General features: G+C 38.7%; 1 protein-coding gene across 8 annotated transcripts in view; it reads left to right on the forward strand.

Moving 5' to 3' along the window:
- The first annotated feature begins 3946 nt into the window (after positions 1–3946).
- The window catches only part of Dis3l2 (DIS3 like 3'-5' exoribonuclease 2), a 335522-nt gene continuing 319850 nt past the window's right edge, over positions 3947–19618 (forward strand). For 5 of the 8 annotated variants that reach the window (XM_046439663.2, XM_046439667.2, XM_058577476.1 and 2 more), the window contains exon 1: positions 4131–4540. The gene's annotated coding sequence lies outside the window, so the exon portion shown is untranslated. Of the gene's footprint in view, positions 4102–4130; positions 4541–19618 lie in introns of those variants that run through there. The other 3 variants (XR_009226292.1, XM_046439665.2, XM_046439664.2) reach the window with 2 other exon arrangements.

Here is a 19618-nt window from a genome sequence, read left to right on the forward strand (position 1 = left end):
TCCCTGGCCAGATAACGACCCTCTCTGAGGCTCTAATGGTCCTCATAAATTCTCATGTTGGGGCCAGCAAAAAATGTAAACTACCATTAGTGTGATGCTTGTCAGAGTTCTGTTATCTGTAACCCCCCTTTGTGTAACTTTCTGGGCTATAAAGCTGGGCTGCAGGAAAGCTGCTGCTGCTGTCTTGTTCCCACCGTTTTGGGAGGGAGAGGCAGCCCGGCCGGTCGAAATAATAAGCTTGCTTTAATTTGATTTTAATTGGAATCAGTGGTCTTTTCTTGCGTCCTGGTCTAACAAGTGTCTTGATCTTGGACTTCCCAGCCTCTGGAACTGTGAGAATTAAATTTTTCTTATTTAAGCTCCTCCCAGGCTGTGGTAATTGGTTACAGCGCTCCACACTAAGACATAAAGTCCCTCCCAAAGCCAAACTGAACTCTTCTGGGGACTGCAGATGTGCCAACAGGGGATGGGAATCTGGTCCTACTCATATACCCTTCAAAGCATTTTGCATCATTTACTCACCATCCATCATCCAGAGACCAAAGTCAGGCAAAGCAGAGTTCCTCTATGATCCCCTGCAGTTCTCTAAAAATATTCCCTTCATAATAAGTGAAAGGCCAAGGTTCATCGTCGGGGATTAAAATGCACACACACAGATAGCAGTGACAAAGATGAAGCACTTTACTGCAAGCTGGTGCTAGCTTATATAGAAAGTGAGAGTCAGTTATCTTAAACCAGGAAGCTCCCTGGGGGCCAATCATAGGAAAGGTCAGGTCATCACCTACAGTGCAAGAACGTCTGCCCTGCATAAGATTCATGGGGGGCACGAACTGTCCACGAGCGCGGAAGATGGGAGGACCAATTAGAGAATTTTCAAAACAACTTGTTATCTGCCCACTGGCAATTTGCCCTCCGCCATATTGCATTAGGGGGCTCCCTATCTGAAAGGCCGGGAAGTTCTAGCCGCCCACTGGCAATTTGCCCACCGCCATGTCTGAAAAGACCCGGGGAGTTCTCAGGGAGACTCCCAACAATAAGGATATACTTTCAACCCTTGAGAAACCACTGAAAACTCTCAGAACCTCAGCCAAATGGCACCCAAGGCCAAACCTTGACCTTTCAACAGAATACAGCCCTTTGGAGTGGATGATGCATTTGAGGCTTCCAGGGGCCTGCAAGATAGAATTCATCAACTTCATGTATTTGAGTCTTCTCTTTTCTATATCATGAGTTGACTTTGTCCCTTTTGTTCACAAAACAATTAAGCTGGGCTGGGGATGTGGCTCAAGCTGTAGCGCGCTCGCCTGGCATGTGTGCGGCCCAGGTTCGATCCTCAGCACCACATACAAACAAAGATGTTGCTGGGGATGTGGCTCAAGCGGTGGCGCGCTCGCCTGGCATGCGTGCGGCCCGGGTTCGATCCTCAGCACCACATACAAAGATGTTGTGTCCGCCGAGAACTAAAAAATAAATATTAAAAAAAATAATTCTCTCTCTCTCTCCCCCCCACTCTTTCTTAAAAAAAAAAAAAAGATGTTGTGTCCGCTGAAAACTAAAAAAAAAAAAAAAAAATTCCCTCTCTCTTAAAAAAAAAAAAAACAATTAAGCTTCCATTTTCAAATTGTAACCACTTTCCCATTTTAAACTTTGCTGGTATTATATCTGGGTCCCTGCTATAGATCAAATGCTTGTGTCCCCCCAAATTCCTATGCTGAAATCCTAACTCCTCAAAGTAATGATACCAGGAGGTGGGGTCTTTGGTAGGTTTTTAGGTCCTGAGAACAAAGACCTCATGAATGGGATTAGTCCCTTTACAAAAGAGACTCTACTGTCATGTGAGGACACAGAAAGCAGATAGCCATCTATGAACAGGGAAGTGGGTCCATGCCAGACATTGAATCCAGGCCTTCAGAACTGTGAGAAACAGATGTTTGTTGTTCATAAGCCATTCAGTCTATGGTATTCTGTTATAGCAGTATGAGTGAACTCAACCCCCTTGACTGTTATACATTTTGAATTTCTTGGTTTACTTCCATAGATAACTAGTCAAATTCATTGAGGATAGATTAACAATTTCTCAGAATAAAACCATTATTTTAATTTTTTTGGGAGAGAGAGTTTAATTGTAATACTTGTTTCTTCTAATTTTTTTTTTGTGTGTAGTTGAAGATGGAAAGTATGCCTTTATTTTATTTGTGTACTTTTATGTGGTGCCGAGGATGGATCCCAATGCCTCCCACATGCAAGGCAAGCACTCTGCCACTGAGCTACAGCCCAGCCTGTAGTACTTGTTTTAATGGAAACACACTGAAGTTATGGACTAGAGGTAGTCTTGCAGGGCAAGTCTATTATCCTATGTTATAGTTTAGATATGTGGTGTCCCCCAAAAGCTCATATTTGAGAAAATGCAAGAACATTTAGAGGTGAATGATGAAATTCTGGGACAGATATGGATTAACTGGGTGGTAACTGTAGGCAGATAGGGTGTGACTGGAGTAGGTAAATCACTGGGGGCGTGCCTTTGGGAGTAAATCTTTTGTCTTTTGTGAGTGGAGCCTGCCCTCTTCTTTCTGGTTTCCTCGTCCTGAGCTGCTTCTCTCTGCCATTCCCTTCCACCATGATGTTCTGCCTCACCACTATGGAGTCAGCTGACTTTGGACTGAACCTCTGAAATTGTGAGCTAAAATAAACTTTTCCTCTAAGTTGTTCTGGTTAGGTCTTTCAGTTACAGCAATGCAAAAGCGGACTTAAACACCCCAGGTTTTTCTTTTAGTCCACTAGAGGAATCGGGGCTCATTGCACTGGAGGGCTCAGGGATATGTCCACCCCAGCCTGTAGCCTTCACACTGGCTGACATCATACTCTCTGCCAGATGTCAAAATGAGATTGGCCTTGTTGAACTATCTGGTGTGGTCTTTGCTCTTGTCCTTGCACTACTACTTCTGCTTCTTTTTCTGATTTATGTGGCTTCATTTTCCATGTCTACTCCTGAAATCCAGATTTCATTGTTTCAGTCTTTTGTTCTCTTCTTCTTCTGGATATTCTCATTCCTGTCGCCATTGGCCCCTCCCAACCCTTGCCTCCTGCCCTGTTGGGCTTCTTTCATCTTCTCCAGTTTGAATAGACAAGTTTTGCCTACACACAGTTTGGCTGAAGGCTCTGGAAGGATCTGTGAGAAAGTTAAAAACCAAAGGATGCATGGGTTTATTCTTTAAACATACTGAGGCCTATGTGTGTTGCAGGCGCTGAAGATGCAAGGTTAAACATTTTTTCATCTTCAAAGAGCTCATGTGATTTAATAGGGAATCCTGAAATTTGCTTACAATACAACAGTGCTTTTAAAAACATTAAGAAATCCAGGCACAATTTTAATGTACTTTTTTCTTATGGAGAATATATGGCAATGGTTTCTTTCACCATACAGATGCAAGTCATCTACTGCTTCGATATTGATTTCCTGAATTTAGATTTTTCTATGATCACTTGATCCCCACAGCATTTGACAATGGTGACCAACTGCTCAGTGACATTCTTTCATTCCCTGATTGTGTAAAGGGAAATGAGGGTCAACACACAAAAGATCCAGAAGCAACACTATTAATGGCGCCATGGCCATTCTAGGGTAAGGGCCACACCTGAGTTGTCCACCTCTGTACCCACAGTGCCAGTATTGCACGCAGCCCTGAGCAGGTGTCCAATAAAGTAGCGTTGGGTGAATGGAAGGATGACTAACAGCGCCTGCTGGATGACACCCTGCTGGGTGGTGCACAGCCCCGAGGGCAGGGGCCAGGGAGGGCCGCGCCCGTCGGGGGAAGGGGGGCCCTACCGGGCAGGAAGGCGTGTCAGGGACCGCCTTCACTGGATCCGCCAGCGACAGCGAGCCGTCCTGGTGGGGCGAGGCCAGAGAAGCGGTGGCGGCCTCTCTCCAACCCCTTCGCCCCGCAGCAGCAGAGCGCCGGCCCACCAACTCCACCGCCCGCGCGCGCCGCTCTTGGCTCCACCCGGCTGCCGTCGGGCTCTAGAGCGCGCGCCCGTGACCCGGAAGAGCATTCTCCTTAGCAACTGCAGGACCGCCGCGGCGCCGGCCTCCGGGGAGCAACGGTGAGGCCCTCCCCCTCGCTCCGCACGCAGCCCCGGCGCCACCCGGGCAGGCCTCCCGGGGCGCCTCGACGCTTCGCCCCGCACCTGAGGCGGCGGCTCGCGGCAAGCGTCCTCTGCCTTCGGAGGCTTTTCCCGGCCCCGGCGGCTTCCCGGCCACCCACGCCCCCAGCTCCTGATGCGGGGCCGGGCGGGTGCTCCCGTGGAGTCCAGTGCGGTGCGCTGGGAGGGAGACCCAGTGGAGCTTGTAGCCCGGAGAGGCCGCGTTCGACGAAGAGTCGGGGGACCTGCAGGGCCGGGGCGCCCGGGAGTCCGGAGCTGCGGCCCTCCGCGGTGGTTCTCTGCGCCGGCCTCCCTGCGCGCCCTCCACGGCGGTGCACTGGCACGTCGTGAATTGTCCTTCTCGAGGGAATTAGCTTCCCAGTGTGAGCGGGGTGTTAAGGTCAGTAGCCTGTAGCTTAGACTTGTGGATTCCGGTCTTCTGCCGGAGGAACTCGACCTGGGGCTGACGAGTTGCCAGAGTGAAGTGGGGCAGGTGGTGTTTATGGCCTGGGTTGTCGCTTGAGAGAAACCGCGGCACCGGACCTCCCTTCAGAGTTTGAATGAGTGGCATAGGAACATTGTTGATACCGACTTTATACTTAAATATGATGATGATGATGGAGCGAAGACAGACATGTGAACAGGCTTGGGAATGGCATTATTTAAGAATAAAGTGCAGTAGTTTACATACCCAAATCCACCATTCAAAACTTATAATTTCAGTTCAGTAAGCATTTACTAAGCACCTACAGCATTATATGTACTTGAAAGGATTTAAAAGAAAGAAGACAGCACACCTTAAATCATTAGGAAAGCAATAAGATATCATTTGTGTAAATGCAAAAATATGTAGGTGGGGGGGAAATCAATGTGGATTGGGCTTTTCAGGAATAGGATGATAGGTTAAATGAGACTTGGTTTGTCTCTAAAGTATAGATAGAATTGTGTATGTATATACACACACACACATACACACATACTGGCGATTGAACCTGGGGCATCCTAGCACTGAGATATATCCTCAGTCCCCCCCCCCCCCTTAAATATTTTATTTTTTAGTTGTAGTTTGACACAATGCCTTTATTTAATTTATTTATTTTTATGTGGTGCTGAACTATGTGCTAGGTGAGCGCTGTACCACTGAGCCACAACCGCAGCCCCATCCCCAGTTCTTTTTATTTTATTTTTGTTTATTTTGAGACAAATGTCTTGCCAGGTTGCCCAGGCTGGCCTGGAACTTGGAATCCTCCTGCCTCGGCCTATATAGTTGCTAAGTTTGCAGGTGTGTACCATTGTGTTGGGGGAGTTAGGGAGTGCTAAGTAATTTCTTTCCTTATGTTCTTTAGGGTTTTGGAAATAGTTCAGTGTGGCATTTTGAAGTCCTAATTTAATCATCTAAGGTCATTTGATTTTGGGTCTATTTTACTCTTCATACAAGTCTCTCTGACATTTTTCCTGAGAATGAAAACAATGACGCTACAGCAGGGGACTTTGCTCCTTAGAGTTTATTTGCTTTTGTAGTTGGTCTTGCATTTATATGAAACACAATAGTTTAGGTAGATTTATTTAGTTTTTTTTTAAATTTTATATATTTTTAGTTGTAGTTGGACACCTTTATTTTTATTTATTCATTTTTATGTTGTGCTGAGGATGGAACCCAGGTCCTCGCACTCGCTAGGTGAACACTCCACCGCTACTTCTGAGTCTTGGGAAATTCTGCTCTGTTATTTCCTGGGTGTTTCCTATGTAGCAAACGTGTTGTTTCAAAACATGAAACAACAGTTTTGTGATATACAAAACAACATTTACTCAACAACCAGTAACTTTATCTATGTTGTGCCTGGGTGTGTATTTAGCTTATCAGTCTTTGTTGGTCAGCATTTGCCTTGAGACATAGAAGGGCCAGAACAACGTAGAGGCATCTGAACTAACACTCTTTTTTAAAGTTTAATAGGAATTTTAGACTCATTTGCTTTTATTTACCAAAGATTCATTTGTGAAGATGCGCAAACTCTATGATTTTTGTTACTTTCTTATAGATAGTATTCATTTATTAACTTATTCAACAAATATTTAAGTGCTTACTTGGTATCAGGCATGTGCTTGGCCTTGGAGATGGGGAAAGGTGAATGTATACATGGTCCCTGTCCTCAGCAGATGGTAATCAGGGAATCACACAAATGTTAAACTATAGCTGTGACAGGTGTTTTGGCATCTGAACTGAGAACTGCAGGATGCACAGGAAAGGAAATGTTTTGGTGAGAGCAATTAGGAGGGCAGAGACCCTCTGATGGCAGGGTCCATGGAGAGGACCAGGGACTTAAGGTATATCTCTGTATCTCTGGAGGAATAGGACAGAATTTTGTCGGGGAGAGGACCAGAGAGGTGGGCAGGGACCAGATGGTGGTGGACATTGTAGGTAGAGATTCTCTATCCTCGGAGTAGAGAGAAGCCTCTCTAAAGGGTTTTACTTAGGGACTTGGGCTGGATTTCTCATGGGGATGACACAATTAGATTGTGTTTGAATAGCCTGCTTTGTATTTCTCCCACTGATTGGTGTTTTTATTGTCTTCTCATCCCTGAACAACAAATCCCTTTGCTTTATTACAGATGGAGAAGCCTCAATGTTTCATTAGTAAGATGTGCTCATTTTTTTTTAAATTTTTTAATTGAGAGAAAAGGAGTTTTAGGGATTAAGACTGGTCATTAGGAGTTAGTTGATTTGAAATACTTTTTCATCATAACTACTAATAAGGCATTAATTTCAGTGACTCTTTAAAAAAATCACATAATTTAAAACTTATGTTCTTAAACATTTTTTTAGTGGTAGTTCAGTGGTGCTAACTATATTGTTATATAACAGGTCTCTAGAACTTTCATGTAAAATTGAAACTACATTCCCATCAAACAGTTCATCGTCCCCTACTCCCCAGTCCCTGGCAACCACCATTCTACTTTGTGTTGCCATGATTTTGACAAATTTAGATATTTCATGTAAGTGGAATCATACAAGACATATTCATTTTTACCTTCATGCTTTTCCCCTAGTATATCCTTGCCTTTCCCATCAGTCAGTTCAATCCTACCAATTTTTAAAGACCCAGATTTTCTCCCTTGTCTTTTGATCTCATATTCCTAGAGCCAGAGTGGAAGAGGCTATAGATATCACCTTGTTTAACCCTCTTTTGTTCTGTATGAGACAATAGAAGCCCGTACTTTGCCAAAGGAGAGACATCTAATCAGTCAGAACAGAGTTGGGATGAGCTCTCTGGTCTTTCACCCCTTCAATGGTATCTTTTTTGGTTTGGCTGCTTACTGGTGGTTTAATACTCTGTTCTTTAGTTATACCAGAATCATCCTGAGGTACAGAATGGTTATCTGTATCCCTGTAGCATTTTACTGAGGTATATTAGATGCTATGTATGTTAGCTTTGGATAACAACTATCTGAGATAATAAAAATATAAAGAAAAATGATTTATTTTCTCTTATAGTTTTAGAGGTTCAGTCTGTGATGAGTTGACCCTGTTGCTTTCGGCCTGTGGTGGCATATCATGTGGGAACACATGGCTGAGCAGAACCACTTACCATATAGCTGGGAAGTGAAAGAAAGAGTTCTGAGGAAGGACATAGGGTGACACCCAGTGACCTAAAAACCTCCCAGTAGGCCCCACCTCTTAAAGATTCCATCACTGCCCAGTAGTGCCCTGGGCTGGGAACTAAGTCTTTAACACATTGATCTTTGAGAGACACTCACTTATTCAGGCCACAGCAGAAACTCAAGGAATATTTGTTGGTTACTTGATTGACTTCAGGAATTTTATTGCTTAAAAGGTGGCCCTGTGTGAAGTTTTGAACTTCATGGACCTTTGGTTATCGTAATCAAATTTACATTGGTCTTTCTGCAGTTGAGTAATTCTTTCCCTTTTATAGTTAAGCTCTTTCACCTTTTCCTAGAGCCTTCTACAGTGCATATGATTGCCCATGACACATCGAGTTGGGTTCCCCTGAAAATTTTGATGATGCTCTACTGAAAGAGCCATCAAATGAAAAAATTAATGCATTAAGCTTTTTAGGTTAGTTGATTTATTTACAAGCAAAAGTTTATCCTTCTGAGTTTTGTTGCTGCTAAATGTTTTTTTTTTAATATTTATTTTTTAGGTGTAGTTGGATACAATACCTTTATTTTATTTATTTATTTTTATGTGGTGCTGAGGATTGAACCCAGGGCCTTACACATGCTAGACAAGCACTCTATCGCTGAGCCACAATCCCAGCCTAAGCTCCTAAATGTTTTTGAATTATATTTGTACCATAGTTTATAGTGCTTATCTCGGAATGTCTATAGAACCAGCTGAATTTAGGTATTGTACTTGGAATGATTCAGCGATGAGCCAATATTCAAGTTCAAAAAAGTTTAACAACATTTTTTTTTGTGTGTGTGTGTGTGTGGAAGATTTATAAGCTTTATTTATTTCAGACCTTGGTTTCTCATAATATTATATGACCAGTCTTCTAGAATGTAGTTTCTAGAAAATCTTTTTATTTCAACCTCTAAAAAGTTGTTTTTTTGTTTTTGTCTTTGTTTTTTGTTTTTAAATAAGTAGCTGTGGGCACAGGGACAAATGAAACTGAGAATAAGTCAGTAGATCCCTCTGAGGTCCAAATGTGTGGGCCATTATTGGTGATGTCAGAGAGGTGGAGACTTGGCCAGAGTTTTTGTTATCTTTATTAGACGAGGATAGTTGTGGACCCGCACAAGATGTTTTTTGTCATGTAACATGAAGCAAAACGGTTTGACAAGGACTTTTCAGGTTGAGAGCATTTTATTTGCAGCCCTAGCAAGAACTTGATGACCCAGAGCTGCTATTATATGACTAGCTATATTGAAGCTAGAATTGGTCAAGTTAATCAATTGTTAGTCCAACTACTTTGGGTTCCTTTCTTGGCTCTCAATAACTGGCTGGCTCTGGGCTGCACTAATGGTGGCAGACAAGAGCCAGTGTTCACACAGGTGGGGAAGGATCTTTGTATGATGCAGTATATAGTGAAAATGTCTCTCATGAAGTCTCATAGGGGTAAGGACTGATGATAAAGTACCCTGTCCTCAGAACTTGTCTTTTTTTAAAAATATTTTATTAGTTGTTGATGGACCTTTATTTATTTATATGTGGTGCTGAGAATCGAACTCAGTGCTTCACACATACTAGCAAGCACTCTACTACTGAGCCACAACCCCAGCACCAGAACTCGGTTTTAATTAGAAGAAAGGGATTATCATTTATGGATTCCCTCTGCTGTCTGAAGCAGTTCACATGCATTGTGTCAATTAACACCAATTGTCCATTGAGGAAGATGATTAGGAGAAAACTGAAGTTCAGGGGCTTACTTAAGTCACAATTTTACAAGTGTTAGACCCAAAGTTGGGGCTATATCTGATTTTCAAGCTCATGTTGCTTCCAACTCTACACAATGCTGCCTTCCTAAGTCAGTGTCTGACTGTAGCCTGAATCCTGGGTATGAAGCATCAACATATTACAATAATGGTAAAGAAAAAGGCAAGTAGTGAAATAGATTGATATATCAAGAAATTATCTGTTGCCTGAGAAAATTCTTCAACTAAAGGGAAGTAGTTGGTGGTGTCTAGTAGACTTGGGAGCTTGGGTATCCCAAAGGATAGTTGTGGATCAGGTGCTAAATGAAGAGTTCTGTCCTTCAGGTTTCCCTTCAGGCCTCTTTAATGAAATTGGATGGTTTCTGTCTTCCATGAAGCGTTCATGAGGAGAGGAGGTTGTGGTGATTGTCTTGGTACTCAGGGATGCAGAGAGACGTCTGCACGTTACTGTTTACCTGGTTTAGAGAGCATTGCTCACCTTAATACTTTTTCTAATGTCTGCCATGTTTAGCTTTAATCAGTTTTAAAGGACTGGATATGAAATGTTAGCAGGTGTTATGCTTGGGAGGAGCCAAACAGCAATTTACATGGCTTTATTTTTAAAGCTTAAGTTTTTTTTTTTTAATTGTAGATGGACACGATACCTTTATTTTATTTATTTTTATGTGGTGCTGAGGATTGAACTCAGTGCTTCACACATGCTAGACAAGTGCTCTACCACTGGGCCACAACCCAAGTCCTCTGCTAGGTTTTTAAAATTTTTTTTTGTTGTAGTTGGACCCAATACCTTTATTTTTGCTTATTTATTTTTATGTGGTGCTGAGGATCGAACCCAGCGCCTCGCACGAGCTAGGCGAGTGCTCTACTGCTGAGCCACAGCCACAGCCCCTCAGCTAAGTTTTTAAGTGAAAAATGTTTGAATTGTTCAGAGATCTCTTGCTGAAATAAGACATTTGTTTTCTTTGTGACTTAGTAAATTTTTGACAAACTCAATCTTCATAATTTGGAAGTAAGGATATTATGAATTTATGATTGAAATATGTTAACGGAAAAATTTTTAATAAGTGAATCAGGGCTTGATTTATGTTATGAGGATTAATAAGACCATTTTTAAAAGCTGATTTATCGACACACTATATAAGACACATATACTTAAAGTGTGCAGTTTGTTAAATTTTAATACTTGTGAGACTGTCAGTATAAGCGAGATTGTGAACATATTTTTTACCCTCAAGACATCCTTATGCCTCTTTCCCCCAACCTGCCTTCCAGATAGCCAATGATCTTTTTATCACTATACATAAGTTTTGATTTCCTAGAATTTTTTATTATATTAATGGATCATTCAGGTTGTAGTTATGCTTCTTTCATTTAATATAATTATTTTGAGATGCATTTATATTGTTTAGTATGTTAGTAGTTGCTCTTTTTAAAAACATTTTTATTGCAGCATCATAATTATACATAAAAATAGAACTCATTGTGATATATTTGTACATTGTCTATTCCTCTTTATTGCTGAGTAAGATTCCATTGTATAGTTGCTCATCACTTGATTAATATGTTGACCTACTGATGGCCATATTGGTGTTCCTAGTTTTTAGCTAATTTAATAAGGCTGCTGTGTAAAATTGTACAAGTCACAGTGTAGAAATATAGTTTTATTTATTTTGGTTAAATACCTAGGAGTAGAATGGCTGATCATGTAGTAGATATATCCTTAACTTTTTAAAGAAACTGTCAAAAGTTTTCCAAAGTTTACATTCCCCCAGTAGTATGTATGAAGTCCAGTTCTTCTATATGCTTGCCAACTATTGGTATGGTAAGTCTTTTTAGTTTTAGACATACTAATAGATATGCAGTAATATCTCATTTTATTTTTTGGTACTAGGAATTGAACCCACACTTTAGAGATGCTGGGCAAGTACTCTGCTATTGAACTACATCCTAACCCTTTTAAAAAATTTTGCGTAGGCACTCACTAAGTTTCTCAGGCTGGTCTAGAACTTTTGATTCTCCTGCCTCAGCCTCCCGAATGGCTGGGAATATGGGCATGTGCCACTGCATCATGATTTTGGTTTTTAACTTGCCTTTCCCTAGACTAGTATATTAACTTGCCTTTCCCTAGACTAGTGTGTTAAGCATCTAGATGTTAAACATTTTTTCATGAGCTAATTTACTCTCCACATCTCTTTTTTGGTTTAGTGTCTGTTCAAATCTTTTGCCCATTTTTAGTTCTATTTTGTGTTTTCTTATTACTGAAGTTTGAGAGTTTTTTTTTTTGTTTGTTTTATGTGCTTGTTTTCCATAGCTTTCTTGAGGTAAAATTGACATACAGTAAAATGCACATATTTGAAGTATGTAATTTGATCAGTTTTGACATGTAACAGATATAATCAATATAAAAAGCATTTCCACTACTTTTTAAAAATTGAAATCATGCAGACTATATTTCCTGCGTGTTTTTTTAAAAATATTTTTTAGTTAGCAACAGATCTTTGTTTTTTATTTATTTATATGTGGTGCTGAGAATTGAACCCAGGGCTTTACACATGCTAGTCAAGCGCTCTACCACTGAGCCACAACCCTAGCCTCCTGCATGTTTATTACATTAGAAATCACTCACCTTAAGATATATAGAATCCCACCCTCACTATTGACACACTAATAGTGTCAACTATTTCAAAATGAAGTGGCACACTTATAAATAACACAGAGGTCAAGAAAGAAAGCATAAAATAAATGAATAAAAAATGCTTTGAACTAAGTGTTAATAAAATCTTAAAATATCAGGATCTCTGAGATGAAACAGTACTCAGATGAACATTTATAACTTAAAGTACTTGTATCAGAAAGATGCTAGAATAACAATCAAATTAATTTCAAATTATATAGTAGGAAGGAAAAAATAGAGTAGGAGCAGACATACATAAAATAGAGAAAAAATAATACAGCTAAAATCTGATAAAAAATAAGTATAAATAAGAAAAAAGCAAAAACACAAAAATTAATATCAATGGAAAGGAAGTTCTCAAAATAACCCTACAGATGCTCAAAGTATATTAAGGTAATATTACAGTTGTATGCCAACATATGTGATAGCTTACACAAGCTGGTCTATATTAGAGAAGGATCCATGTGCTGCTGAGAAGAAAGGGTATTCAATTATTGATATCAGGATGAAATATTCTATATATGTCTGTTAAGTCTAAATTATCAATTGTAATTTTTACTTCTCTAGCTTTGTTATTTAGTTAATATTTGGAGGATCTATCCAGTGGTGACCAGAGAGGTGTGTTAAAGTTATCCACTATTATTGTGTTGTGGTCTTTTTGAGTCTTGAAATTGAGAAAAGTTGGTTAGATGTATGTAGATGTTCCATTGTTTGGGGCATAAATATTCATGATTGTTAGGTCTTGTTGATGTATAATTCCCTTAAGCAGTAAGAAATGTCCTTCTTTGTCCTTCCTGATTAACTTTGGCTTAAAGTCCACTTTATCTGATATGAGGATAGAAATCCCTGCTTGCTTATGTGATCCATGTGAATGATACTTTTTTCCCATCCTTTCATCTTCAGTCTGTGGATGTCTTTCTCTGTGAGGTGAATCTTGAAGATAGCATATTGTTGGGTCTTGATTTTTAATCCAGTCTGCTACTCTGTGGCTTTTGATTGATGAGTTTAGGCCATTAATGTTCAGGGTTATTATTGAGGTATGATTTGTATTCCCAGTCATTTGTGTTTATTTCTAGTTTTTTCTTTTTAAATTTTTTTTAGTTGTAGATGGACATAATACCTTTATTTTATTTATTTATTTTTATGTGGTGCCGAGGATCAAATCCACTGCCTCGCATGTGCTAGGCAAGCGTTCTACCACTGAGCTAGAACCCCAGCCCCCTTTCTAGTTTTTACTTTGAATTAGTTTCTCCTTTGATTGACTATTCCAATAGGGTAGTTCCTCCCTTTGTTGGTTTTCACTTTTTTTTTTTCATTTTATCTTCATGGAATATTTTGTTGAGAATGTTCTGTAGTGTAGGCGTTATCTTTGCAAATCTTTTAACTTTTGTTTATCATGGAGGATTTTTATTTCACTTTCAAATCTGAAGCTTAATTTTGCTGGATATAGGATTCTTGGTTGGCATCCATTTTCTTGCAGAGCTTGGTATATGTTATTCCAGGTCTGGGTTGATAAATTAGCTGTGATCTGAATTGGTTTCTCTTTATATGTATACGTAGTCTGATCTTTTTCTTTCTCAGCCTTTAAAATTCTATTCTTATTCTGTATATTAGGCATTTTCATTATAATGTGTCTTGGTGTGGGTCTGTTGTAATTTTGTACATTTAGGGTTCTGTAAACCTCTTGTATTTGATATTCCATTTGATTCTTTTAGGTTTGGGGTATTTTCTGATATTATTTCATTGAAAAGATTGTGCATTCCTTTGATTGTGTCTCTGCACCTTCATCTAGTTTTTACTTTGAATTAGTAAATTTGATAAATCTTAAATTTGGTCTTTTCTTGTTATCCCATAGTTCTTGTTCGTGGTTTCTTAACATCTTCTCTCCATGGTCAACTCTATTTTCAAGATTATATATTTTGTCTTCATTGCCTGAGGTTGTGTCTTCCAAGTAGTCTAGTCTGTTGGTGATGCTTTCTATTGAATTTTTAGTTTGTTTTATTGTTTCTTTCATTTTGAAAATTTCTGCGTGTTTTTTTTGATTGATTTTTGTACACAGACGTTCTCTGTCAGTCCTTTAAGATCACTTATTTATTTTATTAGCATTTTTGTAGATTCCATTGGATTTGTACAAAATTATGCCATCTCTGAATACAGTCTTTTTCCTTTGCAATCTTTTTTCCCCCCTATTTTATTGCAGTGGCCACAATTCCCAGTATAACATTGAAGAGAAATGATGAGAGCTGGCATTTTTGTTTTGTTTCTGATCTTAGGGAGAAAGCATTTAGTCTTTGCAAGAAACTGTTCAGAATTCTGTCAGTCTCTGCTTCCCCGACATTATAAGTATGGCACAGGGAGCTGGAAATCAGAGGGATGTATGAACCTATTTCAAGCACATAGTTTTTTTTTCATAATCATGCTCAGTCATATCATCATACCCTGAAATGACAGCTGTAGATTTTTTTTTAGAGAGAGAGAGAGAGAGAGAGAGAGAGAGAATTTTTTTAATATTTTATTTTTTAGTTTTTGGCGGACACAACATCTTTGTTTGTATGTGGTGCTGAGGATCGAACCCTGGCTGCGCACATGCCAGGCGAGCGCGCTACCGCTTGAGCCACATCCCCAGCCCGTTTTTTTTTTTTTTTTGTAAATGCTTTTTATCAGTGAGGAAGTTTCTTTTCATTCAAAGTTTGCTAACAGTTTTTTATTTTTTACTTTTGTAGTGCTGGGTATCAAACCCAGAGCCTTGTGCAGGCTAGACAAGTACTCTACTACTACTAAGTTGTATTCACAGCTGCTGTTGAAAGTTTTAAATTAGGAATAAATATTGGATTTTGTCAAATGCTTTTTCTGAGTTTACTGAATAATCATAAGGTTTTTCAGTTTTAGTTTGTTAATGTGTTGAATTATATTGATTTTCAAAATATTAGAAGTAACTTTTATTCAACTTTCTGTCACCGTGACAAAATATCTGAGATAATTAGCTTAAAAGGAGGAAAGATTTATTTTGGACCTGGTTTCATAAATTTCAGTCCCTTGGCCCATTTGCTTTGGGCTTGTGATTAGGCAGAATGTCATGGCAGGGAGCACATGGTGGGGCTCAGCCGAATACCTCATGGCAGCTGAGATGTAGGGAGGAAGGGGACAGGGTCCTAATATCCTCCTCAAGGGTATACTAAGCCCCTAGTGATGTAACTGAAACCATGCTCCACCTTATAATGGTTCTGCCACCTTCTAATAGTGCCTTGGACTGGGCACTAAGCCTTTAGCATAAAGGCCTTTGGGGGATGTTAAGATCCAAACTGAAACAGTAACCTTGTACTTCTGGGATAAACCCTACTTGTTCCTGAGGTATTATTCCTTCTGTATGTAGTTGGAATTGATTTCCTAAAATTCTGGATCTGTGTTCATGAAGAATACTGATTAGAGTTTTTTTTTTTCCTCGTAATATCTTTGTTTTGAATATCGGTTATGCTGGAAACCTTGAATGTGTTGGAAAATGTTCCTTTTCTTCAATTTTCTGAAATTCTTTATGTAGATAGGTATTTTTCCCTTGTATTTTATAGTATTTACTAGTAAATCCATTTGATCTGAAATTTCTTTGTGAGAAAGTTTGTTTTCCTTTTGTCTTATTTATTTATTTTGTACCAAGGATTGAACCTAGGGGTGATTAACCATTGAGCCACATTCGAAGCTCTTTTTTAGTTTTTATTTTGAGACAGTGCCTATGTTGCTTAGGGCCTTGCTAAGTTGCTGAGGCTGTCCTTGAACTTGAGATGCTCCTGTTGGGCCTCCTGATCCACTGGGCTTACAGTTGTGTGCTACAATGCCTGGCTTTTTTTTTTTTTTTTAATTATTGATGGATATTTATTTATTTATTTATTTATTTATGGTGCTGAGAATCGAACCCAGTGCCTCACACATGCTATGCAAGTGCTTTACCACTGAGCCACCACCCCAGCCTACAATGCCTGGCTTTTTGTGGGAAGGTTTTGTATCTACAAATTTAATTTTTTTTGAATGAACTTTGTTTTTTTTTTCTTTCATGAACTTTGTTTATTCATTTGAGTTGTTGAATTTATTGGTGTATTGTTGCTCATAATAATCCCTTGTTTCTTTTTAAACTCTGTATCTCTTATTATTATCTTTTGGTACTGAGGATTGAACCCAGGGGTGTACTTCTGCTGATCCATACCTCAGCCCTTTTTATTTATTTTTTTGAGACAAGGTCTTGCTAGTTGCGCAGGCTGGTCACAAACTTGGATCCTCCTGCCTCAGTCTCCCAAGTTGATGGTATTATAGGCCTGTGCTATTGCAGAATCTATAGCAATCTTTTTTTTAAGAAATTTTTTTAGTTGATGGACCTTTATTTTATTCATTTATTTATATGTGGTGCTGAGAATCGAACCCAGTGTCTCATATATGAGAAGCAAACAATCTACCACTGAGCCACAACCCCAGCCCTATAACAATCTTTTTAAACTCTGTAGAATCTATAGTGATGTCACCTCATTCTGATTATATATGTTATGAACCCCAGTACGTGTTTTTTATTATTTATAAACTAACAGTTTTTTTTAATTATAAGAATATAATCATCATAGTTACCATGGAGTTAGTTACTTCAGGCTTTCCGTTTGGTTGTTTAGATTCATTCACATTTGTGCCTGTTCCCCTTTTCTTTCTGCCTTACACTTTCCTTTAAGATTTTTGTTAATGTGAACTTGCTGGTAATGATTATTTCAGCTTTCATAGGACTGAAAATTTAGTGTTTTTCCTTTGCTTTTTGAAAGGTATATTTGTCGAGGAAAGAATTTTTGATTTTCCCTATTGCTTTATTGTGTCCTACCTTACTTTTTTCTGAAAAGAAATCTGCTGACATCCTTATTTCTCTCTCCCTTTACTTAATGTGTCTTTTTTCCTCTGGCTGCTTTTATAGTATTCCCTTTAAACTGGTTTTAAGCAAATTGATTATGATGTGTCTTGGTATAGTTATATTTACGTTTCTTATGATTTGGTGTCTTTGAATTCTTTGTGGAAAATATTTGACTCTTATTTCTTCATATATGTTTTTCTACCCTCTCACTTGTAGATTTTAATTGCACATATATTAAATTGCTTAAATTTGCCACATAGCTCACTGCTCTTTTTTTTTTTTTAACCTTTTTTTCTCTCTCTGGTTCATTCTGGATAATTTCTAAAGCTGTATCTTCAAGTTTACCATTTTTTTCCTTCTGCAGTGTCTAATCTGCTTTCAGTCTAATCATCTAGTATATCCAATCTATATTTTTTATCTCAGCCATCAACAGTTTTTATCTTTAGAAGTTTGATTTGGATCTTTTTAATATTTACCAGTCTCTTATTAATGTGGTCCATCTTTCCTCTAGCTTCTGAAATAGGGAATGTAGTTCTAACAACTACTTTTGGGTCCTTTATTATTATTCCCAAATATTTCTATTCTCAACTCGTTCTTCTCATGCCTCTGTTACACCCCCCCAATACCTGTTAATAAATAAATAAGTTAGGTAATAATTTCCCTATTTTGTGTATTTGGAAACTGATACTTAAGAAGGATAGTTTGGTCAAAGTCAGACAGTTAATGTTCAGGTTAAATCTAAAGTAGGGAGGTACCATCATAGAGAAGAATTGGGAAAGATCATAAATGTGCAGTTAGGTTATAAAAGACTTTGAAGGATGCAAGAAGCATTTGGGATGAACTTTGAAAGACAAGTATGGCTTTGTAGGTTTCTATAAAGAGGGTGAAGCCTTTAAGGAGAGAAGAGTGTATTGCAGTGTGTGGGGATAGAAGAGGGGCATGTGTTTGGCTGAATTGGGTGTGAATATGGAAAGCAGATGACAACTTTTTTTTTTTCTGAATTGTTCAATATTTTTGATGTTTTTTAACACAAGCCTTTTGTCTGACTTTTCAGCTACTGTAAGTGTCTGAGAAGGTGTCTTAAAATTTCCTTTCATTATTTAATGCAGTCTTCCACATAATTAATTCACAGGTTGATTGAGTGATTGATAATATTTTCTTACTATAACACCCTTAGTTGCATTATTAGTACTTGTGATTGTATTGCTTATTTTATGAGAAGTATTAAAGCTATCTTCATAAAATTCCTTCCATAGAAGTCAGTGTACTTTATGCTAATTTATTTATTGATTATCTCAGCAGTCAGCTTACCAAACCGAAAGAGGTATCCCACTTCCTCAGTCATCTGGAATCCAGCTTCAACTTAAGGGTCATAGTGTGGCTTTGCACTGTTGTGATGAAAGGAACCCTTAGGTGATAGTGTGGTAGGCATAGTCCAGGCCTGGTTCCATTCTGTTTCTAGGCAATAGGAAGGAATAAGTGTAGTCCTTGAACTCAAAACTGCCCACCATGATGCTTGCTGTAAGTGCTTGGTTTGGACTCAGCCAATCTTTGTATCTCACAGGAATTGAGAGCTGAGGTTTCAATGAATTTTGAGCAGTTAAAAAATAATTAATGGGCACTGGGGTTGTAGCACAGTGGTAGAGTGCTTGCCTAGCATGTGTGAGGCACTGGATTCGATCCTTAGCATCACATAAAAATAAATAAAATAAAGGTCCCTCAACAACTAAAAAAAATGAAAAAAAGTAATTAATGGAAAAATATCTTAGTGTTAAAATCACATCGTTCTTCCTGTAATACTTTTAATTAGCTTATACAAACCTCTTTACTCTGGATTTTTGGCAAGCACTGCCTTTGCCAAACTTCCTTTGCCAAACTCAAACTCAGTAGTTGATCAGAGCATCGTCCCTTGCTATCTTCCCTCCTTCTTGCATGATCTCCTTGTTAATGCAACTTTAGAAGAAAAGATGAAAATCAAGGAGTTTGCTAACTCCTAACAGGTAGCTACTTAGAAAGGCATGATAGGACCTCAGAGATTTTTAGTGAATGATTGAGTCTGGACTTAAGACTATACATATCTTTACATGCATTCAATATGCTCCTGTTTTTAAGTTGTGATCTTTTATTAAATAATGAGAAGTTACAAAATAATGTATGCAGACTGTGTAAGATATCTAGAATAACAGGACAACAAATACCTACGTATACAACCATCACTTTAAGAAATTATTGCCTTTGAAGATCTCTATGTGCCTGTTCCTAATCCTGCGTCTTCCTTAGCCTTTCTTAAATGATATGAATTTTGTTTTCTTCATGCTTGAACCACATAGTTTGTATACCTAAATTATTGTTTTAATTTTGCATGTTCTTTTTTTAAAAAATATTTATTTTTTAGGTGTAGATGGACACAACACAATGCCTTTATTTTTATGTGGTGCTGAGGATCGAACCTGGGTCCCGCCCGTGCTAGGCAAGCGCTCTACCGCTGAGCCCCAATCCCAGCCCACAGTTCTTGAAATTTATAAAATGGAATC

The sequence above is a fragment of the Marmota monax genome, unplaced genomic scaffold (assembly GCF_021218885.2).
Source record: "Marmota monax isolate L192 unplaced genomic scaffold, Marmota_monax_Labrador192_F-V1.1 WCK01_AAM20220418_F8-fsc00041, whole genome shotgun sequence".
Taxonomy (NCBI): Eukaryota; Metazoa; Chordata; class Mammalia; order Rodentia; family Sciuridae; genus Marmota; species Marmota monax.